Source organism: Neodiprion pinetum, chromosome 2 (assembly GCF_021155775.2).
Source record: "Neodiprion pinetum isolate iyNeoPine1 chromosome 2, iyNeoPine1.2, whole genome shotgun sequence".
NCBI classification, from domain to species: Eukaryota; Metazoa; Arthropoda; class Insecta; order Hymenoptera; family Diprionidae; genus Neodiprion; species Neodiprion pinetum.
The window spans coordinates 18356915-18377550 of NC_060233.1; positions in this window are offsets into that span (position 1 = coordinate 18356915).

A 20636-nucleotide genomic window follows, 5' to 3' on the forward strand; every position below is an offset into this window, starting at 1 on the left:
TCGGCCCATTAAATACGCCATCCAGTGTATACCGTGAGTTTCTGTACATCGAGGCCTCTTACGAAAAGTAGCACGTTTCAGAATTCTTAAAAAAACTAACTTGTTGTGGTTTTCACCGCGAAAACTAGCACGGTTAGATTTTCACTACGAAAACCAGCATGTTGTACTGCTGGGTATAAAAATCCAAAAAGACTAATTTGGTCGTCTCCAATGAGGTTTAATTGTTGTTACCCTCTTGTAGAAGGATTACGCATAGTTTAGATAAGGACTACTTCATGTAAATGTAATCAGACCAATTGATATTGATATTTATAAAAAAGAAGTCTCAAAGAAATTTAAAACATCTGTAAAGAACATGTGAAAAAAGCATGCATTTTTCTAAGATCTGCATCGACAACGAGACCGAGACCAGACTAGACGGAAATGCAAACCTGCGAACAACTTATTGTTAGTGGAGGCAAAGGAAAGATCCAACATGTACTACGATAAAAAGGTGCATCCGTTTAAAGGTAAACCATGGGACATGGCACGCGTACAGATTGAAGCGAGAAAGGGGAAATTTAGCAAGCGATACCAAGGACCGTGCAAAACAGTGAAAGCCTTGGGCAATAATAATGTAATTTTGGAAGACAGTAAAGGTGAACGATTTGTGAAACATATAGACAAACTAGACTGACGAATGTGACTAACAAAAAAAAACAACTGATGTTTGAAAGAGCTATCATTCTCGAGTCCAAGAACAAGGGAAACCATGTGGAAACTAATACTACTAATTATTGAAATCTTTATCATATATAAAATCAATGGGAAAGATTACAATCCAAGTTAATGCAACAATTTCTGGAGAAAATGACAGAATACTCGAAGAACATCGAAAAATACAAGAAACAGTTCGAATGCGAGCATTTCATGTGTAAGGTTCGGATAACAGAAATATACCCAGAAGAGAGTGCGCTACGGAAAGACGTGCGGGAACGATCCGAAGAAATTTCTATGTCAGATATCCATACACTCTTTAAATCTGAGTAGCTTTAAGATTAACGCTCCCGGCTGGGGCGTGACCAACCGTAACGAGGGATATGCAACTGTAACTAGCTTTAAGTTTGAAGTTCGATATCTAGGATAAAAGTTCGGCAATGGACTCCATCCGTCCCTAGATCTTGTTCCGAAACTTCCCGAATAAACAAACCAAGTACTATGTTAACCTTAGAAAACCTCCCTTACATTCAAATTCCTTTCATTCCAAATTAACATGAAAAGTGCTACAGTGTATTAGTAAAATATGAGCATTGGAACTTCGGCAATTATTTAAAAGAAATTGCAATTTGGTGAAAGATCTTACAAAATTTAACAGGAGGAAAGGTGAACGAAGAACACGACGTACGCAAAACCTGCGGGGAGAACGATCTATGGGAGCATAAAAAGGAGGCTGTCTGTACAGTTTGCTGACCCATGGCATGACTTTAAAGTACTATCAGGAGTTTCTGCGCGTGAAGAAATACCGTTTCAAGATGACCCTTTGCCGGAATGATGTACCAGAGGAAGGTCCACAGTTACCCACAGAATGTATAACAGAAATTGCCCGTCACCTACCTTATCCAGACCGAGCCAGGATGAAACATTGTAGTCTTATTTTTAGTCTTTCAGTTAGATTGAGCTTTTAGTTTCAAGTTAACATGTATAAGTTTATGCTCTTGTACAATGTTACATCTCTTTCATTTTTATTTTTGTTGTTCAATTTGTTTTTCAACATGGCTATGAACAGTACAATCACAAATGTGTAGGACGTACTTTACAACTACGTTTGTGGCCTGTTTACCCAAACTTATCTATGAAAAACAATGAACACGCTGAACGGGTTACGGAAAGGATAACCAAGAGTGAACACCGCGGAGCCATCGCCTCGGGAGAGAGGGGAGTGATTGACAGGCGCTCGAAACATCCACTAGCGTCATAGTGAATGCTCCGCAAAATATATTGTTTAGTGTAAATTATTCTTTGTCATCACTGTTAACTAAGCCTGCATTCCCGATCGTCAAAACCGACATTGTTGTTGATTTTTAAGTTATAAGCGTGACTCTTATAACTTAAAAGGGTTGCGGAAATAATAATTCCTGGGTCTCAACGACTTGGGTTGATGTAGAAACGATACTAAAACATTATATTAACACCAATCACAAATAATTACATAAATAATAACAAAAATAATTATAACACTTATAGTCACCTAAATCAACAACAATGTCGGTTTTGACGATCGGGAATGCAGGCTTAGTTAACAGTGATGACAAAGAATAATTTACAATAAGCAATATATTTTGCGGAGCATTCACTATGACGCTAGTGGATGTCTCGAGCGCCTGTCAATCACTCCCCTCTCTCCCGAGGCCATGGCTCCGCGGTGTTCACTCTTGGTTATCCTTTCCGTAACCCGTTCAGCGTGTTTATTGTTTTTCATAGATAAGTTGGGTAAACAGGCCACAAACTTACATATATATACCAGTGTTTCGGCAAAGTATCGAATAGTTAAATGTGTGTCTGGCGACACTCAAAATCGTCCTCGCACATGTACGCACACTCGCGTGCAATGTTTACTTGCCGTCTCTGCGTCAAATCTCGCCGCTTGCCCGTGTCGCGACTCAAAACCTATCAGCTGTATCTCATGTATTGTCTGCTGTCTCGAAATCATGCATGTGTGTAATCTATGTGTTCTCTCGCTCTGTAAAATCATCACTCTCTGTAACGTTCTTTTGCGATACGGTCTGTATCGCCACATCGAAACCAATAAAAGTCTCGTTTATCGGTAGTCATTATCTCTCTCCATCTCAACATCACTTTCATTTCATTTATACTCGTCCTCATTACTAATTCGCGGATCCCACGTCGATGATCCATATCTTTTTGCCTTCTCTCTAAACAGCCAGGCTACACTGAAGGTTTGAAAAGAGACACCTAACAGGTACGAAGGCCCACCTCCCTCCACCTCTTCAGCAGATGGGAGTCCTTTTTTCCCGCAATCAAACAGAATGTTTATACCTGGCGATGCTCATGACTTTTGTGAATGTAGCTAAATGAATATGAAAATGTGCGGGGACACGAGTGCTGTCAAGAATGAAATGTGATTGAATGTAAGCAATCATGAAAAATTTTCAAAGCACTTTGATTATATTGTGCTTCTACCCAAGTATTGATTTACATTTTCTAAAGGAAGTCAAAAGTGGAATTTGGTACCTACGTATAATTGATATTTTCTGCGGCTGTCGAAAATTGGTCCACTTTGCGCGTCTGTTGCTTCAAAAGTAAAGGTCCTACCGAGATTATGTATACAACCTTATTTGTAGACAGTTTTGTCACCTTTAATTTTGTATGGAACTATTTTGCCCGATAAAATTAAATTTTTGTACTTTTTGGTCATTACAGAGTTCAGCGTGAGTCTAGGGTGGGGGTGAAAACTTGAAATCTTGTGAATTATACCAAAATGAAGCGCTTAAAACAATAAAACCTTTACCAACATTTTTTCGCAATTTTGGTCGATTTTATCGTTCTGTCCCGTTCTGATGTCAGACCTAATAATGTTTAGCTCAGTTCAAGTTGTCTAGTTGAGGTTTTAGTCATTACGCGGTTGTGCCGATGCTCGGAATCGGGTGATTATTGAGAATGCCGTCTGTTCGATCACGTGGTCGGTAAAGGTGTAAGAATACCGATAAGATTCTCAGTAAAATTGCCAAAAAAATACCGCAATTGTACCGAAAATTGATGTAATTTTTTTTTATCTAATCTTGTGTTGTGAAATTACGGTCACAATTTTTTTTCGGTCATTCTACGGTAAAAAATAGGGTAACCCCATTAAATTAGATGCAAAAATTCCGGTCACGTTCTTCTTCGAAAAATTAAACAAAATGATAACTAGATAGAGGTCGCACGTCATTTTTTTCACCTCTCATAATCATAAATATCATCTTTTTCGCTGGAAGACTATATAATCTTTGCATCTGACTATGAATATATTGATGAAATTATAGTTTCATCACAAAAATATATGCCCAAAAAGATAATTCTTAGATTTCTTCTTAGTTTTTTTTTATAATTTTTTCTTATAATATTCTTCTTAGAATAAGTATGTTAGTTTATGAGACTTTTTTCATGTGACCAATGTGGTAAATTTGCAGTCACATTACCTGCTTGTGACGGTAAAAATATGATAAATTTACTGGTCATTTTCATCATTTATATCTTTAGCGGTCGGCATGCCGACGAGAATTAATTATAGTTTCGAGGTCGTAGTGATTATCGCTTTTTGCTTACAATTAGGTTGAGAATTTAGAATGTAGTTGAGATTTGGGATTTTGAAAATCTTAAGTTGAGTCTAGTTTTACTTAGCGAGCTGAAAGGCTCGACAGATTATGTTTCAGTTTAGTTTAGTAAGCGAGCTAAGAGCTCGATAGATTGAGAAATAGTTTACTGTTACCCTCTGGTATTCGTTTGCGAGTCGTGAAAAGCAAATTTAGGGATTATTTGTTTCTTTTTTTTTTTTATCGCTTCTGGTATACAAAATTTATGATTTTTCTTTTATATCGTTAAATGGCGCGTCATTATCGAGTATTTAGAAGTCTGTAGAATTGTATTTCAGCTATCATCGCGGGGTGCCAATTCTTTGTGCTCACGGCGAGTTCTCGGTCACTTCTTTGGGTGGCCAAGGCCTATAAAAGTCCGGCGTCACAGCATATAATACATTACTATTGCATCCACGGCAAGCTATAACAATCCAGCAATATATTATACATACATAGATTTGAAACTGCATACTTTTACATATCTCCACGACTTGTTAGTACAGATATATGAATATTAAAATCATGACATACTACACTGAAGAATCAAAATACACACTTTTGAATCACCTGTTATGTAGACAAACTCGATCGAGTCTTTGATCACACTCATGTTGCAGTATCATTTGTTACATGCTTAGGTAAGTTACTCTGTAGGTAAGTTTAAAAGTTTTTGCCTCCTGGAGTTACCGATATGCATATGATACCTATGTATACATCAGCTAGTGTTAACACGTCGACATACATTCTTGCACATAAGCATATTGTTTCTTCGATATAACAACCCAGGCAGCACACTTGCTTCGTTTATGTAGCTGCTGGATCACAATGAAAAAGTCAATGATATATCTGGTTAGGTATATAAATGATATGTTGTATGTGCCCTACAAGGTACGTTGACGATAGTGTAACGTAACCGCTACGTGAAAATTTTATGTTAAATTCACAGAACAGATGTTACGTAACATTTGGGTCTCCAAGCATTCGTCTTTGTTTGGTCCAAAGAATTGATATATCTGTTAGATAATGTAACGAATTTTTTGTTTATCTTCAGGAGGATACTGTGTGACGAGCGTTACATTTTATTTATTGTCTCAAAAAAAAGGACTCTTTTCTTTGCATGCACTCTGCACGCATGACGTGGGTTAGGAAGTGTTCAGGAAAGTCTCAAGTGAAATTATGTATCGCGGATGGGGGGGATTTAACCGGCGTGCTTGGTCGCTCGTCAACTAGGACGTTAGACCAGACTCGCCGGCCGGCGTGCTTCCCCCTCCTCCTTTTTTTTGGTCTATGTTCCCGGCCTGCTTCGCTCTTGTCGCATTCGTTCGTCGACCACCTTCGCGGTCAGCGGTCTGTTATTCTCCTGAGTCTTGTTCTCTGCTTTGGTATCTCTCAAGTAACATTTTCGACCCGATCTACAGGCGCGTTACGACCACGCGTGAATATTCGCGTGATCTCGTGTCAATTTCGTTCGGCTTTCTTCTGAGCGGTCAGCTCTTCGGTTATTTTCTGCGCGAGCGATAAGCTTCGATTGCGTGTAAAACACGCGGCAACGCGCTGTGAGCGGTCAGCTCTTTGGTCATCTTCCGGGGAATCGATAATCCTCGATTGCGTGTAAAACACGCGGGAACGCGCTGTGAGCGGTCAGCTCTTCGGTTATCTTCTGCGCGATCGATAAGCCTCGGCTACGTTTCAAATATTCGTTTTACCGGAAATCTTCTAAACAGACAATAACTCTAGTCAGTGCTTCAACGTATAAGGCTGAAAGGAGAACGCACGACGTCCGGATCACGAATTTTCTTCAAACTTTGTACAGTTTTCGTACTCTATTAGAACAACATAATGTCCAAGTAGCAAGGCGTACAACTTCGGCGTTTTCGAGAAAATCGCAAGAGAAATCTTACGTAATTCAATATCTACCGGTGCGTAGCGACACTGACAACGAGGCGGCGGCGGCCGAGCGGTGAGCGTTCAATATCCGTGGTTGCTGGATCTAGTCCCGCTCGTGTTTTTTTTTTTTATTTTTTTTTCTTCCTATAACACTGATCATATTCTTTTTCATATATATTACAATTTAAAGGTAGTGTAATGAAAAAATACGTGTATTTGCATGAACCTTTATCGAATTTCCAATGTTATATAGTCAAACATCGATAAATAAAGGTGTAAATAATTTCCCCTTGTGAGTTGATATTTCTACGAGCTCTCGTCTCAATTTGGCAACTCACGGGTGTCCAGTGGTTTCCCTCGAGGTGCCTTTCCCAATTAACTCACCCTTCCCCAGATTTCTCACGGCACGTTTTCCAAACAGGAAGAAAGAAAAAAAAAGGAAATAAATAATAACAATGCTAACTATATAACCTAAGCTCTAATCGCTATCCGAACATCAAATGTTTAAAATTATGAATATAAAAACAGAATCAATAGAGTTCATACAGAAAATTAAAAACTAAAGACATATCAAATAAATTACACACGGCCAATATATGCATAGATAAAATTTCACAAAAGGGACGTCCTACTGACGGGAATAAATATATACTAAAACCAAGAATACGAAAGAAACACGCGGCAAATAGACACTGGACCAGTTTTGAATTAAAAGGCCTAAAAAATAAATGAATAATAGAAAGGACAACACAAAACACAAATCTACTGGGAAACCCCGGGATATTGCTCGTATGGCCCGGTCCTTCTTCTTTTTCCGTCTCAGACTACTCACGTGTATCTTATAGAAAAGTCTACTTCCGAAAATGTGACGATGCCGAAATCTGTACCGCGGTCCTCTTGTGTAAATGACTGGTGACCGACTGACCGCCGTCCTGCTTGGCTGGCGGGCTTTGTCAGCTCCGGACACAGGGATGAATGGATTTTGTTGTGTGATAATCCCAGCCAGCCTCACGTACCAGTCACACTAATATTTCTTACAATTATGACGTGTACATAAATAAAATATATTTCTGCTAACATCACAGATATGTATCAAGGGATCCATTCTAGTGTGTCTTAAAGTATTTGTGTCCTGAGTAGCAATACAAAGCCGGTTCTGAGTACAAACACCTTCTTTACCGACCAAGCCGCCTACCCGCCGACCAAGCCGCCTATCCGTGCATCCCAGACGCAAACCCTTGAAGGTTACCCCCACTCTCGTAAGATAAAACTGAGAAGATTCTCCGGCGATCGAGAGGTTTCGAGGGCGGAGGTACGACGCGACGTTGGGAGGCTCATGCAACGGCCTTGAACGAATCTAGGCTGACAAACAATCCATCCGACGTGTTTCGACTTGACGTTCAGTTTGTGAGCCGTGTGAAGAAGCCGCCTCGACCCTGAACGATTCTCGGATACTTATGCTGACAAATAATGCGTTCGACAAGTTTCGATTTGACGGCGAGTGGCCTGCGGACAATGGATTGAGGTGCGACGTCGAATTCTGGAAGGTTCTGAAATAAACTCTTAACTAGCAAGACACAGGTTCTGAATTAACGGTTGATATTGATATTGGGTTCAGTCAAAGCCAGAGTGCAAGGTCGACCGATAGCTGCGGCAGTATCCATTCAGATCCAAGGATCTGCGGTGTTGGGTGACTATCGCTCCAGGAATGCAAAACATAACTCGGTTTGAGTACAGTTCGGTCAAGGATGGAGAGCAAGGTTGAATATTACATAAGCTTCGTATTGAAAAAAAAATTTTCTCTTCTTCTTACCAGCATGGACCGTGCGACTATTGAACGTGATCAAAAACCAATTTCAAAATGTCTAAAAAATAAAGATGCATACTTGTTATATATCGGGTATAAAATAAAGAGGCACATACGTAGGCCGGCGAACAATGCGTTCGACAAGTTTCGACTTGACGGTGAGCAGCCTGCGGACAACGGATTGCGGTGCGACGTCGAATGCTGGAAGGTTCTGAAATTTGTATGCGGCTGTTTCGACCCTGAACGATTCTCGGATACTTAGCCTGACAAACAATGCGTTTGACAAGTTTCGACTTGACAGCGAGCGGTCCGGACCGTGAGAAAGAGCTTCTTTGACCCTGAAAGATTCTCGGAAACTTACAATTAGACTGACAAGCAACGCGTTCGATGAGTTTCGACTTGACGGTGAGCGGCCTGCCGACAACGGATTCCGGTGCGACGTCGAATTCCGGAAAGTTCTGAAATTTGTATGCGGCTGTTTCGACCCTGAAAGATTCTCGGAATCGTAGGCCGACGAACAATGCATTCGACAAGTTTCGACTTGACAGCGAGCGGCCTGTGGACAACGGATTGCGGTGCGACGTTGAGTTCGTGAACCGTGTGAAAAAGCCGCCTCGACCCTCAACGATTCTCGGATACTTATGCTGACAAACAATGCGTTCGACAAGTTTTGACTTGACGGCGAGCGGACGGCGGACAACGGATTTTTGTCGCTGAAGAATTGTCATGCGAAAATCACGCAATGATTGTATATATTCACGTTTATTCAAAAAGGAGAATTGCGTTATAATTGACAATTTACAGCAATTGTGAGTGCGGGCGTTAACGCTATATTAAATTTATGTATAAGCAAAATTAGGCGTGCGTTACGCCGGGAGGCAGTATTGAGACTGTCTATCCAGTCTCTTGCCGGGCTCAGCGACAGTGCATACAAGTGCTTATAATCGCGTAATTTGAGCACTGCTGCCGATAAGGAAGCCAAGCGCGCAAGGCGGGCCTGCTGCACGATGAATTTCGCACTCATTTAAATGATCCCCAGCATGTTCCTACGAGAGGATATAAAACTGTTACATTTTATGACAAATGTTCCAGCTCCAACACAGAATATTGCATACGGCTGTTCACGAATTTTCGGCAATGTGTGAATCACGTCGTTGTTTACCCATAAATGGGACCGTGCCAGCGTGGAGCGGTCATTCTAGAGCAAGCTTTGCAACTGTATCTTTGTCAATTAAGTGCGTGATCGAAAGAAGAAGAAACAAACATGGATTCTGAAAAGTGTTTGAAATTATTACAAATCATGGAAACGGCGTTCAAGATTTTAACTGAAAAATCATCAACGGCAGAGATTGCAAAATGGATTCGAAGCGGAACCCAAAATACCAGGCTTTTGAATAAAATCTTACGCAACAACGCCTCAACGATCGGGGAAAAGATAAGAATTTTGACTACAATTGGAATTCCGGAATCGTTGACAGGCAAATTTCAACAGTTTACGGAAGTGGGCACTGGATTGCGAAATCGACGGAGGATCGACCGCGTACGATGGGAGGATTTGGAGACGGCTTTCGAGAGCCGAATTCGAACGGCAGCAGTCATCTATCTACGACACAAGGACTTGAACAGATTTCTCGAAGATGCCAAACACCTCATTGTTGGCAGAATGAAGAGAATGCTAGAAAAGGCTGGAGGTTTAAAAGCCAACTGCATCTTAACCTGGAAATTTGGTGAAACAAAAAACGCCGAACTTGTTGAAGAAATGAAATATTTTAATACCAGAAACCAGATCATCCTCCAGCCAGCTGACATACACGGGTGGTTCGAAGAGCACGTGAGACAAAAGATGTTAAGCAAAATCGAACATTTTCAAGAGAAAGACTCTGGTTGGTCGTTGACCGAAGTTATAAATTTGACTGTGAATCTGAACAAGTACGTGCCGCTGCGAGCAGGTGTTTTCACATACACACCACTACCGAAGGATGTTCAAGACAAGAAGACTGTCGTCAACATCCGCAACAGAGACGCTTATTGCTTCCTCTGGTCGGTCACCGCAGCCCTCTTTCCGGCCAACAACAACAATCCCAATAAAAGTGCTTCATATCCACATTTCAGCTCAGAGCTACAATACGACGGTTTGCGTTTTCCAATGTTTTTGACCAGATTCCAAAATTTGAGAAACTTAACAAACTTTCAATCAACGTTTACGGTGTAGATAGTACGGAAAAATCAAAGCACAGTGAAATTGTACCCGTTTATTTGAGCCGAAACAAGTCTGATAAACCAGTAATCCATCTTTTACTAATAGAGACTGAAAACGACGATGACGACGACGATGATGATGATGGTATGGAACATATTGGAAAGAATGTAACCCATCATTTTGCATGATTTCGAAATTTGTCGAGATTAATAAGTTCTCAAGTTTCCAAACGCTCACATGAGACGTGGTTGCGCGATGGGTGTCTGTTTCATTTTAATTTTGAAAGATGCTTGTTGGAGCACCGAGTTGATTGCATGAGTTTGAACGAAACGAAAGTTATTCTAGCTACAGAGGAGGAAAAGATTCTAAAATTTAAAAATTTCGAACATAAGGAATCCGTTCCGTTCTGCATCTACGCGGACCTCGAATGTTTACTGGAACCTACTCTCAAAAAGATGGGTACAAAAAGATCAATTTACCAAAATCAGATTCCGTACAGTATAGCGTATTATCTGCATTGTGCGTTTGACCATTCGCTTTCAAAATTCAAAATTCAATATAACATTCTGGGTCTAATTTATAGCTTACAAGAATCGAGACGAGATTATAGGTGTTACGACATTTCGTCAGTCGGTGATTTTTTTTTATTTTTTAATTTATTGCGTTAAGAGTACAAAAATACATCTTTTAGCAAAAGGTGCCATGGGCAAAATGATGTTTATAAATATTTAAACTAATAATTTTACACTTAAAATTAGAATTTGACATAGAGTTAAATAAATTTTAAGCAACAAAAGAAACAGAACAGATAAATTCTAATTAAATCTAAACAGATCATAAAATTGAATAGTTTAATACTTTAATTTAATATCTAGTAAGAGAACACAAGTTTGGCATGGGAAAAGTGTCATTTGACAGATTACGATGAGAAGAACGTCATGGATGCAGTTTTGTAGGTCAACTTTAGTGTTGTAGGGCCCAGTTGCGGAGCAGGATACATTTCCTAGTGTAGTTGTAGACGGGAAAGATAGACCGTTCACTTGAAGCGTTAAGTAGCGTGGTTACGTTGGTGTCATTGAGTATAAGTTGGCTGAGATAGTGGTTTCTGTACGGGGTGAAGAGCGGGCATCTCATCATGAAATGTTCGATGGTGTCTAGTTCTTGCAGATTGCATAAAGGACACATATTTGCTGGTTAAAGTTTACAGGATGAGTTCAGGAGTGACAGGTGACAGATGAATTTATTGGCAAGTCTCAGCTGGGCAAAATTACGCTTGATTGAGATCGAGTAATTTGCCACGAGGTAGGCCGGTTCCCGGTCCTGCAATTTTCTGTGGAGTGATAGCTGAGCAGAGGTATATTGCCTGTATGCATCAAAATCTTCATTTCTTAGAACAGCCCGGTATCTGCTAAAGACATCATCGGTTTTAGCTTCCCAGAGGTCGGGATCTAGGTTGTTGAAAAGCTCCGCATGATTGCACTCTGAGAGGAACTCTCTAAGTTGGGATGCCCAGTTAGTTTTAGAGACATGTTGCATTTCCTTCGCCAGGTTATAGGTTCTATGTAGGCAAATTTTGACCAGAGTAGATTCTTCAGATCGTAGTTTCTTGATGATCCACATCCATAGCAGCTTCATGGCCTTCCAGGCCACAGGGGTCAGGTTGAACTCCAATCTGATTGCCCAGTCAGCAGTGTTACGTGGGAGATGTAGTAACTTTTTGTAAAAGAAGCATTGGGTGACTTCTAGTGAGTTGCGGTATCGGAGACCCCAAGCAGGGAAGGCATACAATAGTACCGAGGCTACTAAGCTTTCGTACAATTTATTGTAGGCATCCCAGGAGTCGCATTTAGCTTTTGATAGTATCGAGATAGCGATACCTGTAGCACTTTTTGCTTTTAGTACAGCTGAGTTGAGAGCAGCGAGTCCAAGGGTGGATGAAGATATTTTGACGCCTAAGAAATCCAACTTATTAACAATGTCCAGGGGGTGCCCATTGTAGGATCTGAGCAGTTCAGGAATTGGTCTTGTTCTGCCAGCTGCTTTGTAGATCATAATTTTGGTTTTACTGCGATTTACTCCGAGGCCGTTAGCTGCGCAATAGTCCTGTAGCGCTTTTAGCTTCCTGGAGAGGTCCACATGTGAGTGTGCGAGAATTGATGTATCATCTGCATAAAGTAGAGTAATTAGATCGTTTAATCCGTCTATGTTTAGTCCGATTAAGCCCCGATTCCGGAAGAACTGCTCAAAGTCCCACAGGAAGAAGATGAAGAGATCGGCACTCAATGATTCTCCCTGTAGCACACCCCTGGTTACATCGAACTTATCCGAGAGTTCACCGTTTGTTTTAACTTGGAAAGACGCCGATTCGTACAGTGAAATAAGTACGTTTATGAATTTGCTGCTTGCATTTTTATCTCGCAGTTTTTGCCAGAGTCGTGGATGTGAAACAGAATCGAAGGCTCTCTTGAAGTCTACCGAAATTCCAAAGATCTCACGTCCGTCATTATGCCTTAGTTGTAGTTGGAGTGCACTGTGGAGAATGAAAACTGCATCCCTACAACCTCTCCCTTTCCTAAAGCCCAGTTGGGATTCTGGAAGAATTTTTTCTGTGTCCATCCATTTCACGAATCGTTTTTTCATTATCAGAGTGAATATTTTTGTCACCGCATTAACAAGGGCAATACCGCGGTAATTAGCTGGATCGGTTTTGTCTCCTTTTTTGAAAATCATTGTCATCAGTGCATTGGCCCAATTATTGGGGACGATTTCTTCTTCGAGTATTCGATTAAACAGATCCCTTAGTAGATTCCTCCAAGATCCTGTGAGGTTTTGAAATAGCTCGTTTGTCAGGAGGTCTGGTCCGGCTGCTTTGGCGTGTTTCAGAGCGCAAAGAACCTCTTCCAGTTCATCGTGCGAGATTTCGGAGTCTAGCAGTTCGTTGTAAAAGGTCGAAGGTCTGGCGTGGACATAGTAGCGGGGCTGGTAGATATTGGTGTAGAAGGTATTCCATCTGCTTATTGAAATAGTCGTGGACAGGCTTCCTTTGAAGGTATATTTTTTTACCGCTGCCCAGAAACTGGCTGGATTTGACAAGTTAGCGAAGGCGTCTTTGATATCTTTATAGTAAGATTTTTTCCTGGTTGCGCAAATATCTCTGTAGGCTTTTTTACAGCTAGCCACGTTATTTTTGCTGATGGGTGAGAGATGACTGGCCTTATATGTGCGTAGGGCTTTTCGGAGATTCCTTTTGGCCATTTTGCAATTTATGTCAAACCACGGATTTATCAGGCAAGAATGTGGCAGAGAAGGAACTTTTGTCACTAAGATGCCCGCCTGGTCAGCCACCTTAATCATGGCGCTGTGTATTAGATCATAGATCTGCTGTGTTTGTAGATTATTATTATTGGGGATTTCCGCCTTGAGTAGCTGCAGCTGGTATTCGATCTTGGATTCATTCGACCATTTAACTTTTGTGACTGGTTTGGCAGGAGGGACTGAGATGATGTCATAATGAGTTTTCCAGGGAATGTTAAGAGTAAGGCAGACTGGCCTATGATCAGACAGAGTGGACTCCATGAGAATTTCAAGATCCATTATAAGGTGCATACAGAAGGCATCCACCCATATCAGATCGATGATTGAAGTGCCTCTTTCATCAAATGTCGGCTGTACTGGTGAGTCGCTTAATGATTTTCCGTTGATGAGTACAAAGTTGTTATCAGCCATAAATTCAATAAGTTTTCTTCCTCTTTCACAAACGGTACTATCGGTAGTGCTCATGCGGTCGTTTATCGTGAGACCTTCGAAGATTTCTTCTGGCCAAATATCAACCAATCCTACTTTGGCATTCATGTCACCCCCGAGGACGAGAATATCATAGTTTTGCTGAGCTTTTATCTGGTCCAGGGTGTCCTGCAACAATTCTAGTAAGTAATGAAGATCCAGATTCTTTCTGAAGTATACAGACCCGATAATCATAGTTGTATCACCAGCATTGACCTTGTTGAACAGCCACCACGGAGATGACTCTAGAATTTCCGAGGTAAGATATCTATTGATGGCCATAAGGAGACCTCCACTGGGTCTACCTACTTGGTGTTCTATCACGGCGGCTGCACAGAATGACTGATGGTTTGGCATGTAGACAGGAGTTATTTGGTTGGTGCACCAGGTCTCACAGACAGCTAGAACTTCATGCCTATGAATATGTGGACACAGAGATAAATTTGATAGCCCATGAACGTTCCAAAAGGTAATTCTCATCGTTGCGTTGTTTTTACTGGTTATGCTGAGTTTTTTTGCGAGGAGGAGTCAGTTTCCATTGACATGCTGTTCTCATGATAGCTTCTTGAATTCTTGCTGCTGTCTTGGATGACGAGTTTATTATCCTCGATGCTCCATCTGTAGACAGTGCCGTCTACTGTTAAGGTATTGTGTCTTCTTGTTACTTTTTTGCCATCTTTTTCGAGTTGTTTTTTAGCAATTCTAAGATGCCAATTTTGCAGGGACTCTTTAGCAGTGCGGTCTGGTTCGATGAAGATATTGGTACCAGCTAGTTTTTCTTTTTTATTTCTCATCACGTTGGTTTTTAGTTCTGTGCATTTCAGTTCCACTATTACACGTTTTGGGAAAATTTTAATCGAGTCGTAGGAGCAATCAACATTAAATTTAGATCTTAAGAAGTTTTGTACGTAAGAAGCCTGGTTGGTAGCTGGTAGCTTAAGTCCTCTGATTGAGATATTGTTTCTGTTACGCTCTTTCTCCAGATACTCTAGTTTCCTATCCAAGTATTCTAGTTTTCTGTTAAGCTCGACCTCATTATTAGCTAGTATAATCTTGATCCGGGACTCCAGGGTAGTTGTAAGTTCCTGTAAACGCTCAATCTGAGAGTTTTCGACTGAGTCTGTCTCCAGAGCAGTTATTCTTGCTTCATGTCTGGCCTTTGATTTCTGAAAATCCTCCTGTAGTTTTTTTAAATTTTCCGTAATTCTAGAGCAGGCCTTTGTGAAGGCGATAGAATTTTATTCAATCCTCTCGGTAAGATCTTTGTGTTTGGTGTCTTGTTCTTGTCTGAGAGCTTTGATTTCAGCTAAGATTTGTTCCATGTCTGCGTCTTCACCAGTGCCAACAATTTCAGGGATTTTGCAGGCACTGTGCGGGATCTTAGTTGGTCTGTCCACTGGCTCGTTGTTGTAAGAGCCCTCTGGCTCACGTTTCCTCTTTGGCTCAATATAATCGAGGATAGATGGACAGGAAGAAGACCTCTTGACGTTGTTCGTTGGCAGCCATTTCACTAAGTTAGCGCATAATGTACTGCTTCGCAAAATACCGATAAATCCGTCGGTCTCGTTTATGAATTAAGACTTAGAGTTATTTCAATAATCACACCACTACCGTCAAACTTCCACAAAATATGTCCCTTCGTACTAGGACCGACATTCAAACACTTATTATATAAATTCGAATGAACAAAAAAAAAAAAAACCTACTTTGCCCACCGAACGAACGTCAAATCCAAAGTCACCAGTCGGTGATTTGAAGATGCGACTGCAAAAATATACGTGCCGTCGTGAATTGCGATCGAAGTACGAAGAAAATATTGTAGCAAACAGGAATGAGTGTTTGACTATTAGCGTATTATCTGAAGGTCAATCAGATTGCTTTCAATGGTTTGAAGAAAGAGCAAAACGAATTACATGCTCCAACAAAGCTCACCGTATTAAAACGAGGCGAGAGGCATTTGAATCTTTGGCGACACAATTCAAAAAGACTAAATTTGATGGCAAAATGACAGAAGCTATGAAATATGGTCTTGAAACGGAGCCGGATGCAAGAATGTCTTTTGAAGAGCAAACTGGATTGAAAGTCACTTTAGTAGGGTTAATTATAAGTATGACCCAACCGTTCTTGGCCACGAGCCCCGACGGAATACTATTAAGCGAATCAACTTTATTGGAAATCAAATGCCCATTCACCTGTAAAGATCAGCAAATCGTAAACCGTGACGATAAAGTTTCGAATGTCCCGTACTTGGAATTTGACGAAAATGATAATATTTTTTTGAAGAAAAGTGACAAATATTATACGCAAGTTCAGGTATCAATGTACATACTCAACGTCGAAAGGTGTCATTTTTTCATTTATTCAAGTCACGATAGCGTAGACGTCATAGTTGAAAGGGATGAACACTTTTTAGGAGCGTCAATTCCGAAAATTGAATGGTTTTATTTCACGTATTATCTTCCGCTATTATTCTGAGCATTCAATTAGAAGAATACATTTTTAACTCGCCGTGTCAGTATTTTTTATAAGTGGTGGTTTGCTATTAGCAATAACACAGCACATGTGCATAATAGCATCAAGATATGTGTTCGCTATTTGTTGTTAGCTGGTTGTTCGACCGAGCCGCGTGGAAGGGGTAGATCGCTGTAGTCAAAGATGAGGTTTTGGTTTTATTATATGTACATCTTATTTATTAACTATTTTATTTACATATATACACGATTTAATGTAATGGTTGCCACGAGAGGGAAGGGGTGGTCGTCGTCCGATTGTACCGCGGTGGAGGCTGTAGTGAGGACGTGATGCGCTGAGTGGGCTCGGTCCTCGGGGGCGGCGTATACCGGCTTTCCGGAGAGCTCGGCGGTGTCGGGGGGCGGCGATTCTCAGGCTCGGTGGTCCTTTTCGGAGACTCCCACTCGCTATCGGACTGGGTCGTCTGGGTGGCCGTTGAGACGTAGGAACGCTGTGGTTCGGGGAACGGAGAGACCGCTGCTGGAATGCGGCGAAAGTAGCTAGGTGACGTCACTCTCGCTCTCCTCACGTCCCACAATGAGAGCAGCACCGCCGGGGGCCTGGTGAGAGGTCTTGACGGGAGATCTATTTGATGCAATACCCACGGAGCTGGAGGGTTGCAGGCTCTTGTGCTTCGGAGTGCAGCGTAGCGTAGCGTAGCGTCGTAGCGTAGCGTAGCGTATCAGTTAAGGTCGGTCAATTCTGGCGAACCCGAAGTGTCCTGCCGATCGGTCCGATCGGTCGTCTCTTATCGCAGCCTCGGTTGGTCTTCAGCAGCGGTAGACCACGTTGGCCGATTACGCGACGCGCTCGGCTGCGTGGGTGGCGTAAGCGGCGCGCGTGACGTAACACTTTCTTCTGGGTCGCGCGACTAGAAAGTGTGAAATGCTTGTTGCGGCGCGTGGGTTGTAAGGCGCGCGACCGACTAGTTGTTTTCACAATGTTGTTGTGAACAATAAGGTAAAAGCGTTACAGGAATTAATTTTAAAATATTACAGAGTTTTATTCTTTGAATAGCACGCTCGACATGTATTCTAACTGATGCGATATTGTAAGTTTCATCTACTTCAGAGTTACTGAATTGTGGATGGAACGCGAAAGGAGGTATCACCAATAAAGCTTTACGTTTGAGCAGTTCAGATTTTATCTGAGGAAAACCTTTGTCCGCCAAAACCGTATCCCCTGGTTCTATGAATTGTAAAAGTCCACAGTCATTTGTGATAAAACTATCTGTAGCTCTTCCGCCATATCCCATTGCCAATTTACAAATGAAACCATCGGGCGTAATAACGATCAGATATTTTGCTGTGAAACGTGACTTGTAGTTGGAGTACATGAGAACGCGTTGTTCTACGGTAGGTGGAGCAATCAATTATGCATCTGCAATTTGGATATTTTTGAAAAGCGACCGGTAAATTTTTTTTAATACTTTCCCTTGATGGCCAAAAAATCCAAGTTTTGGTATTCCGCGTCAACGTACTCAACATTTCCAAAAAGCCTTGAGAAAAGCAAAATAAAGCATAAAAAAAGCAATAATCGGTTTTGTTTATTTAATACCCGGTAGTAAGCAGGTTGACCGTCTGCTTTCGTGTCAATCAAATTGAGCAACACCGTAAAAAAATTTAGTGTAACTCCGTCTAACTGCAACATAGTCTTATCGGTTTTAATATCAGAGAATCCTGAGAAGCCGTAATGTACAATATCGTCAGGACCACACAACTTAGTGGCAACGGTTTTCAGTCCGTTAACTATAATTCGCTCATTTTTTTTTGGCTTGCCAATGTAAATGTTTGTCTGCGTTGAAGCTTCATTTTTATCGTTATTCCAACTCCAGAAAGTATTCCCTATTCGACTGTCTTCTTCGTAGTCACACGCATCGGTTTGGCAACCAATGCTTGTGCTCCCAGCTTCATTGGTAGATTCATTTAATCCTAGAAATATATAAAATTATCAAAAGTGTATTTAAAATAACGTACCATAATACGAATGTAAATTTTAAAAACTTGAAACCGCAATAAAAATCATCATTCATTCACAGATACTGTTAATGAGATCATACATACCACACGTGCGTTGAACAACTGTAATATATTTTTATCGTTGCGGATTGATGTAATTATCCCCTCAAAATTTATAGATTGAAAAATTAGTATAAATGATAAATTAATTCGTTGTAATTAGTTGTTGGATAAAAAAATGTGGTTACTACTAAAAATTTCACTTTGATTTGGTAACGTCAAGTCACTTCGAGACCTGAAATCATAAGCCGTAATGGTAATTAATTTACGATTTTGTCCTTAAAGTTTCGGCTAGCTAACATTTTTATAACACTTATAACAACATTAATATTTAACGAATACGCAGGTGATTTTACTTTTTTTTCTCCACTATTTACAAAAGTCACGGTCCATTTGCTGCCATTCAAAGAATCTAATTTTTAATAATTCTTTTCTTGCTTAAAAATTCAGTAACCCCCTCTGGTTTTTTACACAGTCATTTTTGAATATTTTTGTGTGCTGTGTAAAAGAATCAAATTTTTCTACAGATATTGAAATATTTTGCATGACCTCATTAAAATATATTTTCAATTTTGCATCTTACCTACTTCAATATCACTCGCGAGGCTTTCTATTTCTTGTGGTTTTGGAACTTTTGACGTGCCCTTTCTTCCTTTTCTTTTCAGGAGTCGCTCGTGTCTAGCTATGGCCGATTTTGTTATGACTTTTTTTTGGGTACAGGCGGAAAAATTGTTGGAATGTACGCTGGTTTGTTTTCGATGTTAGACTGCTTGCCACCAATAAAATGAGCACTGCAGATCCGAGTGTTTTTATTCGGCTGCCACGGCTTGTTATCTGGTGTACTATAAAAATAAAACATTACAGAAAATCTGACGTTTGTATATTTTCAATACGCTAATTCCTTGTATTAAATTGTTGTAATATTACTTACATTCTTCTGACAGCTTTTATCCACTCATTTCTCTTGCTAATTTCCCAATTTCGTCTTGGAAACGAATAAAAAGTTAACTCTGGATTTTTCTTTTGGGCATTTTTGCAATCCACAACACAACAGTACCTCGTACCACCCATTTTTCGTTTATTTCGGAGAGCACTTTTTAATTGAATTAATACATAAACCGCACAGCTGACCGCACTCGCACGTCCACGTGTTGTCTGAATCTGCCACCGAGCCGCGCCACTAGAGTTATCCAAGAGGCGTTTTGCTCGAGTGCTGGCTTGTGACTTTTGTCCTGCTTGCTGTACGGATTAGAGGTTATGGTTGAAAAACTGAGAGTGTTGATTTTGAGGAATTGAGCGAAAAATCATCTGTATAAATCGTTACATAAAATATGTAGGTATGTACAGTATCCACTGATATGCATTGTAATGTTGTCAAATTTTTCGCAATTGTACCGGTAAATGAAGGTGAAATTGAGTATCTCACTCCGAGATTTGGAATTTCCCTACAGGTGGGGAGTTCCGCGCCAACCGGGATAGCCTTTGACCCTCACCCCTGTCGACTTTCTTCATATTTTTTTATGATATTCGTTTGACCGAAAGAAGTGCTCGTGATTTTTTACAAATTGTTATCTCGAATCATTTTCGATTTACATATTTTTGAAAATTTGCAATTTCTGACGACCGTCAAGTGTTTAAACGCTTATATTTCTGGATCTATCAGTCGGATTACAAAACATGACTATGTGAAATTAATCGGCAAGAAGCGTAATTTCAAAAAAAAAAGTATGTCGAGATAATTGTGCCTCGTCCTTCATAGTGAACTTCGTTTAAACGTGTAAAACTGACTTTTCTCAAAGTATGACGTGATTCATCATTTTCAAAAAATTCTCAAAAATACTTCGAGAAAAATACAAACATTTCAAGTTAGGGCCGATCGTGACTTTCTATTTCCTTCTAAACTATTTTTCGAATTTAAAAGATTTTTAACGCCAAAAGCCGCTCGCCCAAGATTGCTAAGTTTATTTTCAATTGCAGGAATACATAAGCGAACTTTTCTAGTGTGGAACTACGTATCTCGTGAAATTGCATCGATTGATGAAATAACAATTCATTGTTCTACTCATTTCGGTGCTTTTGAATATTATTTGTCCGCG